The sequence below is a fragment of the Lemur catta genome, chromosome 15 (genome assembly GCF_020740605.2).
Source record: "Lemur catta isolate mLemCat1 chromosome 15, mLemCat1.pri, whole genome shotgun sequence".
Lineage (NCBI taxonomy): Eukaryota > Metazoa > Chordata > Mammalia > Primates > Lemuridae > Lemur > Lemur catta.
In genome coordinates this window covers 31,067,018-31,086,196 of record NC_059142.1, presented here as the reverse complement: position 1 = coordinate 31,086,196, position 19,179 = coordinate 31,067,018, and the positions used below count along the sequence as shown (strand labels likewise).

General features: G+C 37.6%; 1 long non-coding RNA gene across 1 annotated transcript in view; it reads right to left on the bottom strand.

The window, feature by feature from the left end:
• Positions 1-6,270: 6,270 nt before the first annotated feature.
• The window catches only part of LOC123620232, a 62,567-nt gene continuing 49,658 nt past the window's right edge, over positions 6,271-19,179 (bottom strand). The window contains exon 5 of the long non-coding RNA XR_006728792.1: positions 6,271-6,297. This is a non-coding gene — a long non-coding RNA (uncharacterized LOC123620232). The remainder of the gene's footprint in view (positions 6,298-19,179) is intronic.

Genomic DNA, 19,179 nt, shown 5'->3' with positions numbered 1-19,179 from the left:
TGGTTGGTTTATTTTGTTTTGTTTTGTACTCTGTCTCTTTTTTTTTTCTCTCCTGCACTTGCCCCTAGGACAGCCCAAGTCACAGATCTAAACTGCTAACACAGGTGTTTGTTGTGTGAGTACCTGAACCCCTGAGAGAAAACCATCTCTTTGCCCACAGGAAATGGGGAAAAGAATTTTTGTGGTCCAAAGAGTGTAGGGGAAAATCCTTGTTAAATTTTCTCTCTCTTTCCTTTTGCTGCATCATGCTGAGGGCAGCCCCAGCTGGGGGAACTAGTAATACAAGACAGTGCAAGTTTCTGGCAGGAGAAACTAAGATAGGAGGTCCCCAGGAACTGGGCAGTTCAACCAAGGATGGGACTAGGGTGAAGCAATGTAGGCACCTAAAAAGAAAAGTTTAAGAGGTGTTAAATAATTATTCAATGATACTGCTTAAAGCACAGTAAGGAAGACTTTATTCAGAACCACTGTGATAGGTATAGGGATCAACATGGCAATGGGATTTTAATAGTGAGGGACGGAAATTGAGCTCAACTTCAAATACAGCAAGTGGGAATTTATAGCCAAGGAACAGAGTGGACGGTCAGTGGATGGAAAATTACTAAGAGGAAACAATGGAGTAAGGAGGATTCTGGCTAAACCAGCCTAACAGGATTAGTGCTAAATACAGGCTAGGGTGATCAGATATCACATGAGGGATGGTGGAGGATGAGGAACCTGATCAGATACCAAGGGTGATCAGACATCAAGGGTGAGGGTTCTTACTAAACTGGCTTAACAAGGTTCTTTGGTAAAACTGGATTTTACAAGGAAATGTACAAATGAGCCTAAGAAGAAGATTCAGAAGCCTGACTAAAGTTTGGCCAAGCAAAGAATCTTTGTCAGAGGTCACTGGCTCTCAAGGTTTTCCAGTTGCCAACACTGTACATGTGCCACCTTGAGAGAGAGTGCCCCCCAAAATTTTGCACCCTAAGCATTTTATTGTTAAGAAAAAAATTTTTAATGTATCTAGGGAAAATGACATCTTAGATAAATGAGAAAAATGATGATCTGAATGAATATGGATTTCTCATAAGAAATTTTCAAAGCCAGAAAACAGCTAAAGAACATCTTTAAAGTGTTGAAAGAAAACAACCATCAACCTAGAATTCCATAGCCGGTAAAGGTATACTTCAAAATAAAAACAAAATAAAGAAATTTTCAGACTAAGGAATTCTTAGGAAGTTTCAGATGAAGAGCCAACAAGCCTGTTCTAAAACAAATGCAAAAGGAAGTTCTTCAGGTTGAAAGAAAATGATACCAGATAGAAACTTGGAACTTTATTAATGAAGGAAAAACAACAGCAATGGTATATATCTGGGTAAATGTAATAGACCATTTTTCGCTCTTTAAATTTTTAAATTCTCTTAAGAGAGAAATAAATGAAACTAAAATAGAAAAATAATAGAGAAAACACAATGAAACCAAAAGCTGGTTCTTTGAAAAGGTTAATAAAATGTATATTCATCAAGAAAGACTGACAAAAGAGTAAAGAGACAACCGATCAATACCAGGAATGAAAGTAGTGCATCACTATAGACAGCACAAACATTAAGGTGAAAATAAGGAATTACTTACAAACAACATTAACCTTATAAATTCAACAACATAAGTGAAATGGTCCAAATTCCTTTAAAAACACAAAGTCCTAATCTCAAAGTCATTCAAGAAAAATTAGATAACTGGAATTGTACTATAGCCACTAAGGAAATTAAACCTCCAGTTTAAAACCTTATAACAACAACAACAACAAAAACTCCAGTCCCAGATGATAACATGACTTCCTTTCCTTTGGGTAGATACCCAGTAGTAGGATTGCTGGTCAGTCTACTTTTAGGTCTTTGAGGAATCTCCATACTGTACTAATTGACATTCCCACCAACAGTGTATAAGCATTCTCTTTTCATCACATCCACAGCAACATCTAATTTTTTTTTTTTTACTTTTTAATAATGGCCACTCTGGCATGGGTAAGGTTACTGGGGTAAAGTTACCTCATTGTGGTTTCAGTTTGCATTTCCCTGATGATTAGTGATGTTGAGCATTTTTCATATGTTTGATGGACATTTGTATATCTTCTTTTAAAAAATGTCTGTTCATGTCTTTCACCCATTTTTTAATGGGGTTATTTATTTTTTCTTGTTGATTTGTTTGAGTTGCTTGTAGATTCTGGATATTCATCCTTTGTTAGATATATAGTTTGTGAATATTCTATTCTATAAGTTGTCTATCTACTATGTTGATTATTCCCTTTGCTATGTAGAAACTTTTTAGTTTATTTAAGTCCCATTTATTTATTTTTGTTGCTGCTATATTTGCTTTTGGGGTCTTAGTCATAAATTCTTTGCCTAGTCCAATGTCCAGAAGAGATTTTCCTACATTTTCTTCTAGAAGTTTTATAGTTTCAGGTCTGACATTTAAGTCTTTAATCCATCTTGAGCTAGTTTTTATATGTGGTGAGAGATAGGGATCCAGTTTCATTCGTCTGCATGTGGCTATTCAATTTTGCCAGTAACATTTACTGAATAGAGCATCCTTTCCCCAGTGTATGTCTTTGTCTGTTTTGTCAAAAATCAATTGGTTGTAGCTATCTGGTTTTATTTCTAGGTTCTCTATTCTGTTTCATTGATCTATGTGTGCTTTTATATCGGTACAATGCTGTTTTAGTTACTGTAGCTTTCTAGTATAATTAGAAGTCAGACAATGCGATGCCTCCAGATTTGTTCTTTTTGCTTAGGATTGCTTTGTCTATGCAGGCTCTTTTTTTTATTTCATCTGAAATTTAAGGCTTTTTTTTCTAATATTATGAAAAAATGGCATTCGTATTTTGATGGAAATTGCATTGAATCTGTAAATTATTATTACCTTGATTTAAGTAACACATTGTATGCATATATCAAAACATAATGTATTCTCTCATATATATATATATAACATAACTTATAATAGTTATACATTTTAAAAGAAGAATGCAATACAATTTATAATACCTGCAAAGAAAATAAAATACCTAGGAAAATGCTTAATGAGAAGGTGAAAGATCTCTACAAGAGAACTACAAAACACTGATGAAAGAAATCATAAATGACACAAACAAATGGAAAAACATCCCATGCTCGTGGATTGGAAGAATTAATATTGTTACAATGTCCATACTACCCAAAGCGATTTACAGATTTAATGCAATTCCTATCAAAATGGATAGATTTTTGGAAACACACAACCTCCCAAGCTTGAAGCAGGAAGAAATAGAAATCCTGAACAGACCAATAACTGATAGTGAGATTGAAACCATAATAAAAAAAAACTGCCCCCCTCCAAAAAAAAAAAAAAAAAAAAAAAACCAGGACCAGACAAATTCACTGCATGTAATTTTTAAAAACACCTTACATACTCCAGAACATACAGGAAAGTGAAAGATAGACCATTGACACTTGATCCCCAGGAAGAGTTAATAGGAAATATACAACAACACCAAGTCCCCAGACCACTTTATGAGAAAGTTAACAACTACATTTTGTAAAGGCTTTCATAATGGCATATATTACATGAACAGCTAGTATTAACATACCTAGTTTTCATCTTTAACTCAAAAATTATGTGATTTAATCAAACAATAAGGCTCATTGTGCAGACAGAACAATTTCCTGTCACCCTCTTAGAATCACTGAACTTCTGAATAAAACATTTGGAGGCACCTAATAGAAAGGTGGTAAGTTCATTGACTTTGTTATTACTATAATTAAGGCAAAATATAGCTAGCTCAAAAGGTCTTGCCAAGATAATGAAGATTTCTATATTACCCGAGTGTTTGTATCAAGCCAACTTTATGTTAAACTCAATTTCTCCTTGTCACACTAAACACTGAATCAGAAAGAAACTCAAAGCGGAATCCTATAATTTGAGAAATGGAAGAAACTATAGGGATCACAAACTCAGACCAAGCCCTTCATTTTACACATATGAAATATTAGTGTCTTTGTATGGTATATATTTTTTGTTTTCTGTATATTGTGACGTTCTGACAGCCTCAAAAAATCTTTCTGGCTGGGGAGAGACTGTTTCCTCCATCCCCCAGCCAATTCTTAGAGACACAAAGGCCTCAGCTGGGAGCATGACTTTGATGTGCAAACTAACCGATCCAGAGCCACACCTCCTCTGTCAGGCAATATTCTTCTGCCTCAACCCTCCCAGGGCCAGGTACCAGGCAGCTACAGAACACCCCAACCCCTCTAACCCAAAGCTACTGAAATCATTCAGAGTAGCCAATACTAAACTGTTCACCCTGCACTGTTTTGCCTTTTCCATGACCCAAGTGCTCCCTTGCTCTTGTCTTCCACTTCCTGACCACCTTAATGTCTTTCCCATGTGCCCTGGGTGGTAAGCTGTGCCTCCTGTCTCTAGGACCTGTGAGTATAATAAACGTTGTGTATTCCTGAGCCTCCTGTGTCTCCTCTCATGGCTGCACATGACTGATCATCTCATAAAAGAATACAAAACATCTTGCGAAATGTGGGTTATGGAACTTAAACTCTTATGATAATTGCAGATGGTTTTAGACTAGAATATGAAGTTTAAAACATCTGCATATGAAATAAGCAGAGAAGAACTGACTTTAATATTTTTATGGACTGACCTCTTAAAATATATGAATCTAGTGACTGCTTTTAAAAATGTGTGGATTTTGCTGGAACGTTTTATAATTATTTCTGGTTCTGTAGATTGGCTTAGAACTCTGGGTGGGATTTTCTGCAAACATGCAAGGGAGACATAACCCCCACCAAAATCCTACTCCTCATTGTCCTCCTCCCTCATCTTGTCTGCACCAAGGAGAAAAGGTTTTGCCTATAGGAAATAAGGTCACAGAAAGAGAATGGCAGGCCATCTAAGGGCATGTGGAAGACTTCCTAGGTAATACGAATTCCCAGCTTTTTCTGATCTCTCTAATAGAAGAGAAAAATAAATATGTATTCCCAGAGAGTTTAGGGCACACAGCCCAAAGTACCCTGCAGAGAGGTATAGTTTCCCTAAAACACTGTTTGTTATTTTAAAAATCCATGCAAAATTTGCATCCTGCTTCATAACTTACCTGTGATTGTTTTAATATACAAATAAAAATTTCCACAAAACAAAAAATTATCCATGTCTAGGAAATTCCCCAAAGCTTGCTAGACATGAGCAATGTTTACCTCTTAGTTCTTTGTGTTATTTCCCCCAAGCACACATACCCCAATGTGCTAAGCACAGAAAATGTGTTTTATAAACACACAGATACACACAAACACACACATTACGATCTTGTGAAACTGGAATTTCTCTGAATTGTAGAAGCAGAGATAGGTCCATGCTAGCACACACGTTCACATAGAAGAAACAATATAAGCATTGTGCTTTATTTTGTAATGCTTAATCTTTTTCTCCCTTAGGGGAGTCCTTCTCTTCAGTCTACTAGAGACTGGTCATCCTGGAGAAATTGTAACAACCCTCAACATTCACTCCATAAAACTGTGAATTACTTTTTCCAGAAGAAGCAACTGTGAGAACCCAAAAAATTTTTGGCGGATTAGAAATGATCCTGAGTATAGCTACATCTTAAAGTCTCTTCCATATATTGCAAGAAATAGAAGGTAAGCATTAACATAGGGTGATACTTTCCTTTGTAAAGAGAAGGAGAAACAACACGTAACAACCTACCAGGTGCAAAGCACTGTGTTAGAACACTTTATATTCAATACCTCATTTATTCTCCATTACAACTCTGTGTCCATGTTGATATATTTTCCAGATAATGAATCTGAACCTGGGCTGAAAGTTGGCACAGCAATTTAGTAGCAGAGGCAGAGTTTGACACAAACACATGCTCCCCACCCCCTCAGATCTCTTTAACACCAGAGCCTGTGTATCTATTATGCCATGCTTCTTCCCTGATTCTGCCAGGAAGATCAATCACATTTGCTTTCACTGAGCAGGTGAAATGGTAAACTTCTGCCCTGCATCAGATTCTTTGCATTCAGAACAAACTTCAAAATCCAGCTTTGACTAGAAATTACTCACAGCTGCCTATTGTAATTGTCTTTCTCAAATTCTTTCAAGAAATCAATTTGGCATTATCTAGTAACATTGAAGAAATACATACCATATGGGCTGGGCACGGTGGCTCACGTCTGTAATCCTAGCACTCTGGAAGGCTGAGGCGGGAGGATCGCTGGAGGTCAGCAGTTCGAGACCAGCCTGAGCAAGAGTGAGACCCCGTCTCTACTAAAAATAGAAAGAAAAAAAAAATTAGCCGGGTGGGGTGGCTTGCACCTGTAGTCCCAGCTACTTGGGAAGCTGAGGCAGAAAGATGGTTTGAGCCCAGGAGTTTGAGGTTGCTATGAACTAGGCTGATACCACAGCACTCTAGGCTGGGCAACAGAATGACACTCTGTCTAAAAAACAAAACAAAAAAAATTTATAAAAGGAAATTTTCTTAAATCACATACACTCCCACTTATAACCCAACCCTAAAACATGAGCTGTTTTCATTTATGCATGTTCCCTTGTATATCCTTTTCCATTGCTCTGTATGCACCATGACATAAGGAGTCATTCTGGATACAAATCTTATATGGAAAGAAGCCAGGATTTGAAATCAGAGAATCTAATTCAAATCCTTGCTGGGCTATTTATTAGTTGTGTGACCTTAGCCAAATTACCTAATCCCTCTAAATCTTAGTTTGCTCACTTATAAAAGGGAAGAAAAATATTATCTACCTCCCAGAGTTGTTGTGAGAATTAAATTAGGTAATGTGTATATAAGTACTGTTCAAATGTTTAGTAATTTACATTAATATAGGTGATGCAGGGTGGATGCAATTCTTCACTCTGCTCTTCTTATTCCCTCTAATTAGGATTTCCACAATGACAGGTAAACTTCTTAGCATCCTGCTTAATTTCCATTCCCTCTTCATTTCACCAACAGAAACTCAATTTTATTTGAAATTGGCAATGTGCCCAGCCTAGTGATAAATCATGACTGATCTCAACCAATCACTGCAAATCTATTTCCTACTTTCCCAGGCTTCCTTGCAGCGGGGGTTGGGTCATGTGACCAAATTCTGGCACTGAAACCTAAGAGGAAATGCACTGGAGGAGGAAGAGGTGCTATTGGGAAGGCATTCATTTTCCCAGACAAAAGTAATAGACCCTGCTGGCCCTCCCCTTCTCCCTCTTCTTCCTGTCTTGAACCCAATGTACCACTTAGAGCTCTGGAAGCCATTTTGTGTATGCAAGAGAAAAGCCTAAGAATTTCAGAGACATCAACCATGAGATCACCGAGCCCTTGAAACAGCTCATGTGGCCGTCTACCTCTGGATTTCTTGTTATGTGAGAAAAATTAATTAGAGTTCCTAAATGCCACTGTTAAGGCTTCTGTTATTGCAGTTGAAAACATTCCAAACTAACACGATGGTTTCAGTGCCTTCAGAAAAGTTCATCAAATTAATATAATTGAATTAGGCATTTCCCTTTTGCCAGAAATGTAGATTGTTCAGTTCAATAAACATTTACAGATGGTTTCCTATGTATTTGTTATCTGTGTTACTGAAAAAATAAGACATTCCTTCCCATGAAGAAACTTACAGTGTTTTCAATATTGCACTGGTAAAAAAATCCAATCTGAAAATCATTACACATATAGTTTCTTTGGAGTTAGTTCCATAAGAAAAAATACTCTTCCTCCATCTATGCACTATGTTCCCACTGACCTTCTTCTGGTTCCTGGAACATACCAAGCTCATCCTGACTTCCTAGTAAATCTTCATTAGCAAAAGATTCTTTCCAATATCAGTGTTAAACTGTCTCTTTCCTGTCATAGAGTTCTCAACCTAAATTCCACTTCCCCTGATTAGTCTTTCTCTCCAACTACACTACCCCAGTCACCCATAATGGTATCCTGTTTTAATTCTCTGCAGAGGACTTATGATGACATTTTTTCTGCTTATTGATTTATTTGTTTGTTGTTTACTACCCTAACCCTACCCTACTGCTAGAGGGCAAGTTCCATGTAAAAACTAAGTTTATTTTGATCACCTCTGTATCACGTAGGATAGTGGTCAGCAAACTACAGCCTGCAGATAAACTCAGCCAGCTGCTTGTTTTGAAAATAAAATTTCATTACAACATGACAATGCCCATTTGTTTACATATTGTCTGTGGCTGCTTTTGTGCTATAAGGACAGAGTAGAATAGTTACAATAGAGACTAGATGGCCCATAAAGCCTAAAATATTTTCTATCTGGCCTTTTACAGAAAAAGTTTGTTGATCCCTGATCTAGAAGAGTGCCTAGCACAAAGTAGGCACTTTAATGAATTCCCAAGAAACATTAGCATTTGTCTCAAAGGCTGTTCTTTATTGGTTTTCTTATTCTATAGACCCATTTGTTCCCAAGGACATTATCAGTCCTGTTTTGGCAGGATTGCTTTTTACTGGAACTATTCATACTTCACAGACAATAATTCCACACTAAACTTCCAGAAGGAACAACTCATCACCTTGGATCAGAGCATTAAAGTTTAGCACAATATTCTTCAACTCTCATCTCAAAGGCAGAATCAAATGTGTTTCCCACATTTAGGTTAGCAGCATAAATCAGATTCTACCTGCATTTCTTTAGAGAACCACTTTAGATCTTCATTTGTCAGCCCAAATTACACTAATGACCAATAAATTATCTAACTTTTCTATCACAGACAATTAAAACTGTGTTCTATATAATATCAACATCTTTGTTTGATATTCAAAAAAAGAGCATGTTTTACTTCAAATACTTTTCATGTATTTCTTTTATCAATGAAATAAAATAAAACAAAACAACAAAACTACTTTGAGCGTAAGTTAGGGTATCAACTCCTATGTCCATTAAGAGTCACTTTTTTGTTTTCACTTCTTAGGAATATAACTTTTAGTCAGTTTTGACATTAAATACTAAAAGTTTAATACTCAGGGGATTTATTTTATAACTATTTAATACATTTCCCATGTTTTTCCTTGCTGCTGAGATCTTAGAGTGTTCTACTAGATGTATCCAGGCCAGTTCCAGCTACATTTTATCTTTGGCAGGTCATAGGGGTGGACAGGGTTGGGGAAAAGTTGTATGCAAAGCAAGCTGTATTGTGAGCCCACTAGTAGCTCCTCTGCCAACCACCCAAGAACCTCTGTGAAAATCCCTGGATTTATGGGTTAGAGTTACAGGGTCTCCTATTTTTAAGATCTATCACTTATATCCCAAAATGACCTTTCTTTTTTCAGAATCTGCCTCTTTGACATCTACCTGATTTATGTCTCCACCAAGTCCTTTCAGATTAAGATTTTGTTTAGTCTCTGGGCTTTACTCCTCAGTGTTGGCTCTGGGTCCACGTTAACTCTCTGGCCCTCAGGCTAGACTCACCCCATCCCTATATGCAGCCAGGTTTCCAGACCCTAGTTCTGTGGGATGTGGTAAGGGAGATACAATATTCCAAATAAATACATAGCAAATGTGGGAAGCAGTCTAGTGTAAGACAATACAGAGCAGTAAGGGATGTGGAACTAGTTAAAAAACTTTGCTCCCCTGGAGGTATTCAAGCTCAAAATACTAAAAACAAATGATAGATAGAAAGATACAAAGAGATAAAGAAATAAAGTCAGAGTGACAAAGGGTGATGTGTTGGCCAACAAAGCACATCTGTGAAGAAGATTCAGCCCTTGGGCCACCAGTTTTCAATTTCCAGTCTCAACCATCTTTCACATAACACGTGAGAGCAAGAGTCTCACAAGAAATAATTTATCCACTCTACGCTAGGACTGGACTGTTGATCTTTTTTTATTTTAAACTGGTATGATTTGGGGGTTTGTGTCCTTACTAAGTATGTGTTATACACCAGCCATTGCATTAGATACTTTTCATAATTTTAAAAACATCCTACCGGCAAAGTGTTATTAGGTTTTATTTTATAGATAAAGAAATTGATGGTCAGAAAATTATTTGACCTTCTCAAGGCAGGGGTAACAGAACTAAGGTTTGATCTCAGAGCTCTCTACTCCAAAGTCTATGATCTTCACTATGTCATACTTCCAATCTGGCAGGACAGGGATGTGGCACTTCATGTGACAAGAGTTGTTACTATGGGCAAGTAACAGAATCCTTAACTGTTGTGTTGAACCTGACAAGAGTTCATGTGTTTTCCAAAAGGAATCAACTCACAGGTTCTAAAAAATAAATAACAGCAATTAGCAATTGTAATCATGGTAGAACTACCATTGGTAAACACCTATGATAGACTAATGTCTACATTATTAATATTATATTATTAATATTATCTCATATATTATATATTTTGATAATGTTATTCATATTATCTCCTGTCAACACAACACCCTTCAAAATAGGTATTAAATATATTTTTAGATTAAAAATAAAACTGAACCTGAGAATATTTAGGTAAATTTTCAGAGTGACAGAGCTTTTAATAGCTGGGATCTGATTGCCCTGCTCTTTCTTAAACCAAACTCTCTCTCATCCTGTAAACCTGGAGGCTTTGAATGGAAAAGGAATATTTTTCCCTTCATTAGGACATGTCAATATTAAAAATCATCCCTTTCACTCAAATAGTTCCTGACAGTTTAAATATTGCTTTAATATGCATAATCTCATTTAATCCTATTAATGGCTCTATAGGTAGAGAAGGCAGATTTCAAAACCCTCCACATTCCAGGTAAAGAATCTGAAATTCAGTGAGGTTGAGATGTGGAAAGCAGAGCCTGGACACAAACCCAGGTTTTCTGATTTTCATGATTGTTCATGATTCTCAATACACTGCACAGAAAAAAAACAGAAGTATGTTACTTCAGTTTCCATTTTGCATAAGGACAGAGGCCGAGAGAAATTGCAAATCACAGGGGTAAAAAATTACAGATCTATCAATGACTGTCACAGCTGAGAAAAAGGTCACTAAAATTCCCATGGATTTCTGACACATCGTGTGTAACAATTATTCTTAATGTAATGCAAAATTTCTTTAGCATTTAGCCACCATTTTACTTTCTTTGACCTCTATTTTAAGGTAGTAAATATCTAAATTGTTACCAACACATGGTGAGAATAGAATAAATTTGTCACTTTTAAAATGCCCTGATTATTGATACACAGGACAACTTGGGTGAATTTCAAACCATTATTCTGAGTGGGAAAAAAAAAAGCCAATTTTGAAAGGTTACATGCTTTATGATTCCAATGATACAACATGGTCAAATGACGAAGTTACAGAACTGGAAAGCAGATTAGCATGTGGCAAGGATTAGGGATGTAAGTAGGGAGTGATAGGTAGGGAAAGTAGTAATGGAAGTAACGATAAAGGGGTAGCATGTGCAATTTTTGAGGTGATGGAGCAGTTTTTGTATCTTGGTTGTGGTGGTGTTAACAAAATCTCCACGTGGTAAAATTGCATAGAACTACACACACACACACACACACACACACGCACACACACACACGACTGCATGTGAACTGGTAAACTCTGAATAAGCTCTGTGCATGGTGCCAATGCCAATTTCCTGGTTTTGATCCTGTCCTATAGTTATGTAAGATCTTATCATTGAGGGAAACTGGGTGAAGGGTACACAGAACTTCCTTGTATTATTTTTACAGAGAATCTATAATTTCCTATGAATCTATAATTATTCCAAGATTCTTTTTAAAAGTTTTTTTAATTATTTAAAAGAATTTTTTTTAACTTTAATCTCCTGATCTTAGTGGAGAACCTTGTTGGATTGTCAGCACCTTAGACTTTACCAGCCATACCTTGGGTAAATCCCATCACCCCCATCCTTAAAAGACCCCTACTCCACAGGAGTAGGCACAGGCTCTCAGGGATGCTGTCAAATATATTCCGTATCTAAGCACGTTGCTTTTCTTTTTAAAACACAACCACAAAATAAAGTTCAAAGTCCTCATTTAGTACGATAGGCAGGCTCATTATGATTTGAATCCTGCTTACTTTTCCAGGCTCATTAGATGCTCCTCCCCCTCCACCTCCCTTCCCCCCAAAATGAAATACTCTTCTACTTGAGGTATGGTTATGCTGTCCCTTCTTTCTGGAATGCCTTTCTTCATCAGTCCGCAGCAGCCCAGCCGTACCGCCCACAGCTGGGAGTATGAGTGTCTTAGGGATTCTCTTGCTTTCCTCCACAGACGCATAGTATTTTTTGAGACAGTCAAAGTTCTGCTCCCTGTCGGCCTTGCAGCTAAGAGCACCATATGTCAAGTCAAAAGCTCGACTCATCAGCAGACTCACTGAAGATGCCTCACAGCCTCTCTCCCCAGCCAGGATTCTCAATCCTTTGCCTTTGCCAAGCACTAAATCCACCTACCAATTTTTTTTTTTTTTACAGCTATCTTTCTCTGAGTCCAGCAGTAAAGCCTCACCTAACTTATCCCCAGAAGGGAAGCATGTTGATATCCTCTCCCACGACTTCAGGTGTTTATTGCCCACCGAGGTTTCACAATCTACACCAGATCATGGCAGTGACAAAGGCTAACACTGTGACAAGGATATAGAAATAATCCATCAGTAAGACTTTGCTTATAGAGGTTACCTCTGAGAGTCTGAGAACAAACAGTTTAATTGGCATCACACAGCCCTGGGTTTTCCTGAGCATTCATTTTACAGGAGAAAATAATACAGTATGGCAGCAACTTAACCCCATGTATGAGCAAGGGGAGTGACACTCGGCCAAGAAAGCCCAGTGGCATTCTAGAACCCAGGACTACCAAGCCAATCGAGTCCCACTGATTATTTATCCTGAGGATTTTTGACCCCCTTTCATTTTTCTTTTTGCACCTATTTTTCCTTCCCTGACGACTAATGACATTGACCAGTAGTAGTGCTCTTGAAGGAGTTGCAGTTCAAACAAAGTTATTTTGTGAGGTTATTGAAAAAATGCATCAGCATAAAGGAATGGAAATATATTTGTGAGGTCAGTTCTCTGCCCACAGAGTACACATTTGTATCTACTCCCTGAGCTGATTTTTAACTAAGAGGGACATTCTGACTAACCTTACCTTTAAAATTTCTTCTCATCATAACTGCACAAAGCTAGCTGGATAACCAAGTAATGCATATGGATAAGTCAAAGAATTGTCGATCTTTTTAAATAATTCATCAGCATATTAATCTTTGTGAACTTTTGGGGACTGTGTTAATGTCAGCTTTACTTTGGTTGTCTAGGACCACAGAGAATTCAGGACACGTATCTCACTTCAGGTAAAGAACTATAGCAGTGCAGGCTCTGAAAAGTTCAAGTCTGGAAGTCAAGCTGGAACATAGTCAGAAGCATTTGGAATTGGCCACACCAGAGTGTTCTGTGGTTGTATGGCCTGGTTCTGAAGAACGATGTTCTGACTCTCCATTTCTTCCCAACCTCTTTTCCCACCAGGTAAGAAATAATCCTAGAGCTTTGCCCATAACACCAAACGGAAAGGAGAAGATATGGCTATGAAAGCAGAGGGTTCAAGCCAGTGGGTAGAATGGTTCCTTACCTCCAGCCATCTAGCCCTATTCAGCCAGTTCCAGATAGTGAAAGCTGCTCAAAGAGACATCAAAGCAGTGTAGATGGCTGAAAGTTATCTGGCCAATTTGATGATCCAAGTTAAGATGTGCATTAATATAGTATTTTACACAGACCAAAATACCAGATATTATAGAATCTGCTTAGAAACACAAAAATATAGAGCTCTTAGTGATTTTCAACAAAGTTATACATATTTTGAAGTCTAAATGCTCTAATTGTATAATCCATTGACCTTTACCCTATGTATGTAGAATTCAACCTCTACCTAATTGTGAAATGGTAAACCCACCCATTATTACGTTATCTGATTAACCACCATACATCAAAGAATATTCCTGAAGAAAGTATTCTCAAACCCTTGAAAATATTTTAATCAAATTAATGGCTCAGGCATATGTCTCTTGGGAATAGGTTCAAAGTACAATAAATTATGCTTTTTACAAGAGCAGCCCTCTACTCACTGTCTTCATGAAGAACTGGCAGGTTGCAGATTCAACTGGTGTACCCTCAAATATTTGTATCCTCAAATTTACCCGATGGAGAATATTAATGAACATTACAGACTTTTTAGAAGTAAGAATTATCTATCTTCAGCTTTGTTGAAATACCCACTTTGGGAGGTAGAGCTGGTCCATCTGATAAGCAAGGGATTCCTGAGACCTTAAATTGGAGGGTGACAGCCTATCCAGGGCAGTGTGAAAAGAAGCAAAAGCAGGCATCATAACTGCCAAAATCTATTGAAGAGAGCTGAAAGTAAGAGACCAAAGAAGCGATTTAAAAAATTGCAAAATCCTAAGTGTCAGAAATGGGAGGAGATTTGAGGGAGGAGGTCAAAAGTTTGAAGTCAGAGAGGGTCAGATTTAGACAAAGATTACGTCAAGAAGAAGTGAGTAAGATCCAAAGTGCTAACTGAAAAGAACATTCAGGCATCTGTGGCAAGCTTTTACACTTGGACAAGTAGAAGGACATAACCAGCTAGCTGAAAGCATCAGGGCTAGGCTGCAAAAGGCTTTGATCACACAGATGGAAACAGTGCACAGGTCGATCATCTCAAACGAGGTCATGGAATCTAAATGATTCTTCCAAGGCTTTGTCAAATCACCTCTGTGAAAAATAGATCACACAGGAATGGGCTCTTGGCACAGTTAATTCAGAACCTAATCCATATTTTTAAAAATGTAAAAGGCTATGTTCAAAATCCTCTACTATAAAATTTATACTCAGGGTAAAAATGCAAGTCAGTTTCCTTAACTGTCCTATCAAAATATTAACTCTTCCACTTATGTATCTTCATCTACAGTATATGGAGCTCCTTGAATCAATAACACAGAAAAGTAGTACTTTCACTTAATATTATATTCCACCCATCTAATGTCCAAATTCTCACTGAGACAACTTATATTTAAAGAGATAGGCTAAGAGACTTGATAAATATTCATTTCTCTCAATCCTCTTAGCTCTATCCCTGAATCAAGTCAAATAACCAGAAAAGCTACATGCAAGGATCATTGTATTTAGTTCCTTGTAGAAATGCCATTACAGGCCAGTTCAATATTATGTCTACTTATTGAGAAGACCAAAAATGTGTCATCTCTTATAAAATTGCTATTGGAAAAACTATCTAGTATATTATGTAATGTCCATTGTATAAAACATTGTCGAAAGCAAAATCAATGCAAGAAGAGTATTATGTTCCCTGCTAAACAGAATTCCTACCCTTTGCTCTTGGCTTGGATTGCAGGCCCAAATATATTTCTGATTTATTGTCCCAGTGAGCTGGACTAGAGAACATGGAAAATTCTATAGCCTCTTCCTTGCATGGTCTTTAAAAAAATGTGGCAAGATGTACGTAACATAAAATTTACCATCTTAGCCATTTTTCAGTGTACAGTTCAGTAGAGTTAAGTACATTTGCACTGCTGTGCAACCATCCCCACCATCCATCTCCAGAACTCTTTAATGTTGCAAAACTGAAACTCTGTGCTCATTAAACAGTGACTCCCCCTTACCCTCTATCCCCAACCCCTGGCAAAAACCATTTACCTTCTGTCTCTATGAAGTTGACTACTCTATCTACCTCATATTATATAAGTAGAACCATACAGCATTTGTCTTTTTGTGACTGATTTATTTCACTAAGCATATAACATCCTCAAAGTTTATCCATGTTGTAGCACATGCCAGAATTTCATTACTTTTTAGGGTTGAATAATTTTCCATTGCATGCATAGACACCATATTTTTTTTAACTACTCTTCCACTGATGAACACTTGGGTTGCTTCCACCTTTTGATTACTATGAATAATGTTTCTATGAATATCAGTGTACAGTAGTACTCCTTATTCGTGGTTTCACTTCCTTTGGTTTCAGTTACCCATGATAAACTGTAGCAGTCCTAAAATTTTAAATAGAAAATTCCAGAAATAAACAATAAGTTTTAAATTGTGTACTGTTCTGAAAAGCGTGATGAACTCTCACACCATTCCACTCCATCCTGCTAGGGACGTGAATTATCCCTTTGTCCGGCATATCCACACTGTATATACTACTCACCCATCAGTTACTTGGTAGCCATCTCAGTTATCAGATAGACTGTCATGGTATCTAAATGCTTGTGTTCAAGTAACACTTACTTTACTTAATAATGGCCCAAAACACAAAAGTAGTGATGCTGGCATGTTGTTATAATTTTTCTATTTTATTATTAATTATTATTGTTAATCTCTTACTGTGCCTAATTTATAAATTAAGCTCTATAAGAGATATGTATGCATAGTAAAAACATAATATATATAGGTTTGAAGTATCTGTGGTTTCAGGCATACATTGGGGGTCTCGGAATGTATCCCCAGTAGATAAGGGGAAACTACTGTACAAATATCTCTTCAAGACCCTGATTTCAACTTTTTTGGGTATACAACCAGAAGTAGAGTTGCTGGATCATATGGTAATTTTATTTTTAATTTTTGAGGAATTGCCACACTGGTTTCCATAGTGGCTATGCCATTTTGCATAACCACCAATAGTGCATGAGGGTTCTGATTTCTCCATATCCTTGCCAACATTTATCTTCTTTTTTTATGATAGCCATTCCAATGGGTGTGAGGTGGTATTGCACTGTGGTTTTGATTCATATTTCCCTGATGACTAATGTTGTTGAGCATCTTTTATATGTTTATTGACCATTTGTATAACTTCTTTGGAGAAATATCTATTCAAGTCCTCTGTCCATTTTAATTCGGTTGTTTGTTTTTGAGTTGCTTACACGATCTTTTAAGGCACAAAACTGAGTAACTTGCTCTTGGTTTATCACTTTCCTCTGGATCCCATTTGGACCTGCTTCTTCTCCCCTAATATTAATCCTTAGGAAAGCTGTTTTTTTCCTAACATTGGCTTTCTTCTACGTGGCTAGAGCTGGGATATATACTTTCACTGAACATAGAGACTAAAGTAAATTTTCTCTGAGGAAGAGCGCTATGAAGTTTCTTGAAAAGACGCAGTTTGAGCTTTGAGATTATGTCATACCAAATCAAGCCAAAATGTAGGGAAAAACAGTAAGGGACCAGTGAGGCAAGATCAACCTAAGAACTGATCATTCTGACCCTAGAAAAGAAGCTTGACCCAAACAAAGGTAGCTAAACAGTCCATAGCACATTTTCCACAGGCTAGAACTATTTGAGATGAATTTTCAGCAAGTAATCAGATCCTTACTAATCCAATTCAGAGAATTAAATCTACCTGTCTAGATCAGGGTGGTGACAGTTTACCATTCTTTTTGCTTCAAGGACAATCTCTAGCTGTTTCCACTGAGTTCCACATACAAGCACAGACTTTTATTACTGCTGAGACAGGTACCAAAACTCCATTCTCTTCCTCTGGGACCCTACCCTGCTTTTCCCTGTGGCTTAAAAATGTATTTGGATTTTGCAAGGTGGAGGAAGGTGATAAGTTGCACACAAAGGATAAGATGAACAGGGACAGAGCAGTCTCCAAGCACAAGTAGCATCTGCCTGCTAGGTGATCAGTAGACCATGTAGTAACAGCAGGTGAACAGAAGTCCTCACTAGACAAAAAAAAAAAAAAAAAAAATCTAGCACAGCCCCTGGGCATACAAGAGCATCACGGTCACTGGCAGGAAGACTATGATCACTCGCACCATCAATGGGCTTTGGTCACTTGGTCACTGGGGCACACACTACTTATTCACATAGAGACTGTGAAGTGTAAGGACACTGACTCAACAACAAATAAATCCTTCAAGCTGGCTCCTTTGGACTTCAGCCCCAATAAACTTTTCCTCACATCCATTCCCCTTTCCCCCTTGTTCCCTCTTCACCAGACCTGGAGAATTCTTTCTACAATGGGGAACAGAGAAGCCTTAATACTCATGATGCTTTCTCCCTAACAATCTGAACATGAAAAGTGTCCTTTCCAGTACTCTTAGGACCTAACCTTAAGAAACTCAGAAGCCATGTAGAGTCATCTTTTTTTTCCTATATTCTCTACTATATATACCTTCCCTGATAAATAGAAAGCAAAGGAAGCCATTCATGTACCTGAACGAGGGTGGTCAGCTGGTGTTGTACTAGAAAAGCCACAGTCCACAAGCAATTACCATGAGTGCTTCTATTATTCATATCTCAATCAACACTTGAAAGCTGGCTAATTAACACAGAAAGTACAGAAATGGGCTTTTATTTCTTCAATGTGTGATATATTAAATAGCATAATGAATGCTACATATGGAATTCTGGGAAAATTAAAAGTGTTTAAGATATGTAGATTGGCTAAAATATTTTAGAGCTATATCCTGCAAGAACAGGGTGTAAGAATCTTAACAGATTTCTGACTTTTTCCCTTAGGAACAGCCCCTATGGCTTGACCCCTGGAAGGTCTTCAATGAACCCTTACTGAGGGGACTTCTTGATGCCAACTGTAAGGTGAACAGAATCCTACCTCTGAGACAATGTCATGTCTGCATCCTACAAGATACAGACATGATGCATGTAGATGGTCAGAATACACAAAAGTGCAATAAGCAGAGACTTCACAGAGGTTACAGAGCAGATTATGTAAATTGTTTTGTGCCTCCTCCTCCATAAAGTGATTTTCTAATAAAGGAATATGTGTGCAATAGAATTTGACCTGAGACTTATTTTCTTAAAAACCTGGCAGTGAGGCTATAGGAAGTAACTAATCCTCACCCACACTAAATTCCTTTGGAAGCTTCTTTAAGAAATTAACTGTTGGCTGGCATGGTGGCTCACCCCCGTAATCCTAGCCCTCTGGGAGGCCGAGGTGGGTGGATTGCTCGAGGTCAGGAGTTCAAAACCAGCCTGAGCGAAACCCCATCTCTACTAAAAATAGAAATAAATTATCTGGACAACTAAAAATATATATAGAAAAAATTAGCCGGGCATGATGGCGCATGCCTGTAGTCCCAGCTACTCGGAAGGCTGAGGCAGTAGGATCGCTTAAGCCCAGGAGTTTGAGGTTGCTGTGAGCTAGGCTGACGCCACGGCACTCACTCTAGCCTGAGCAACAAAGTGAG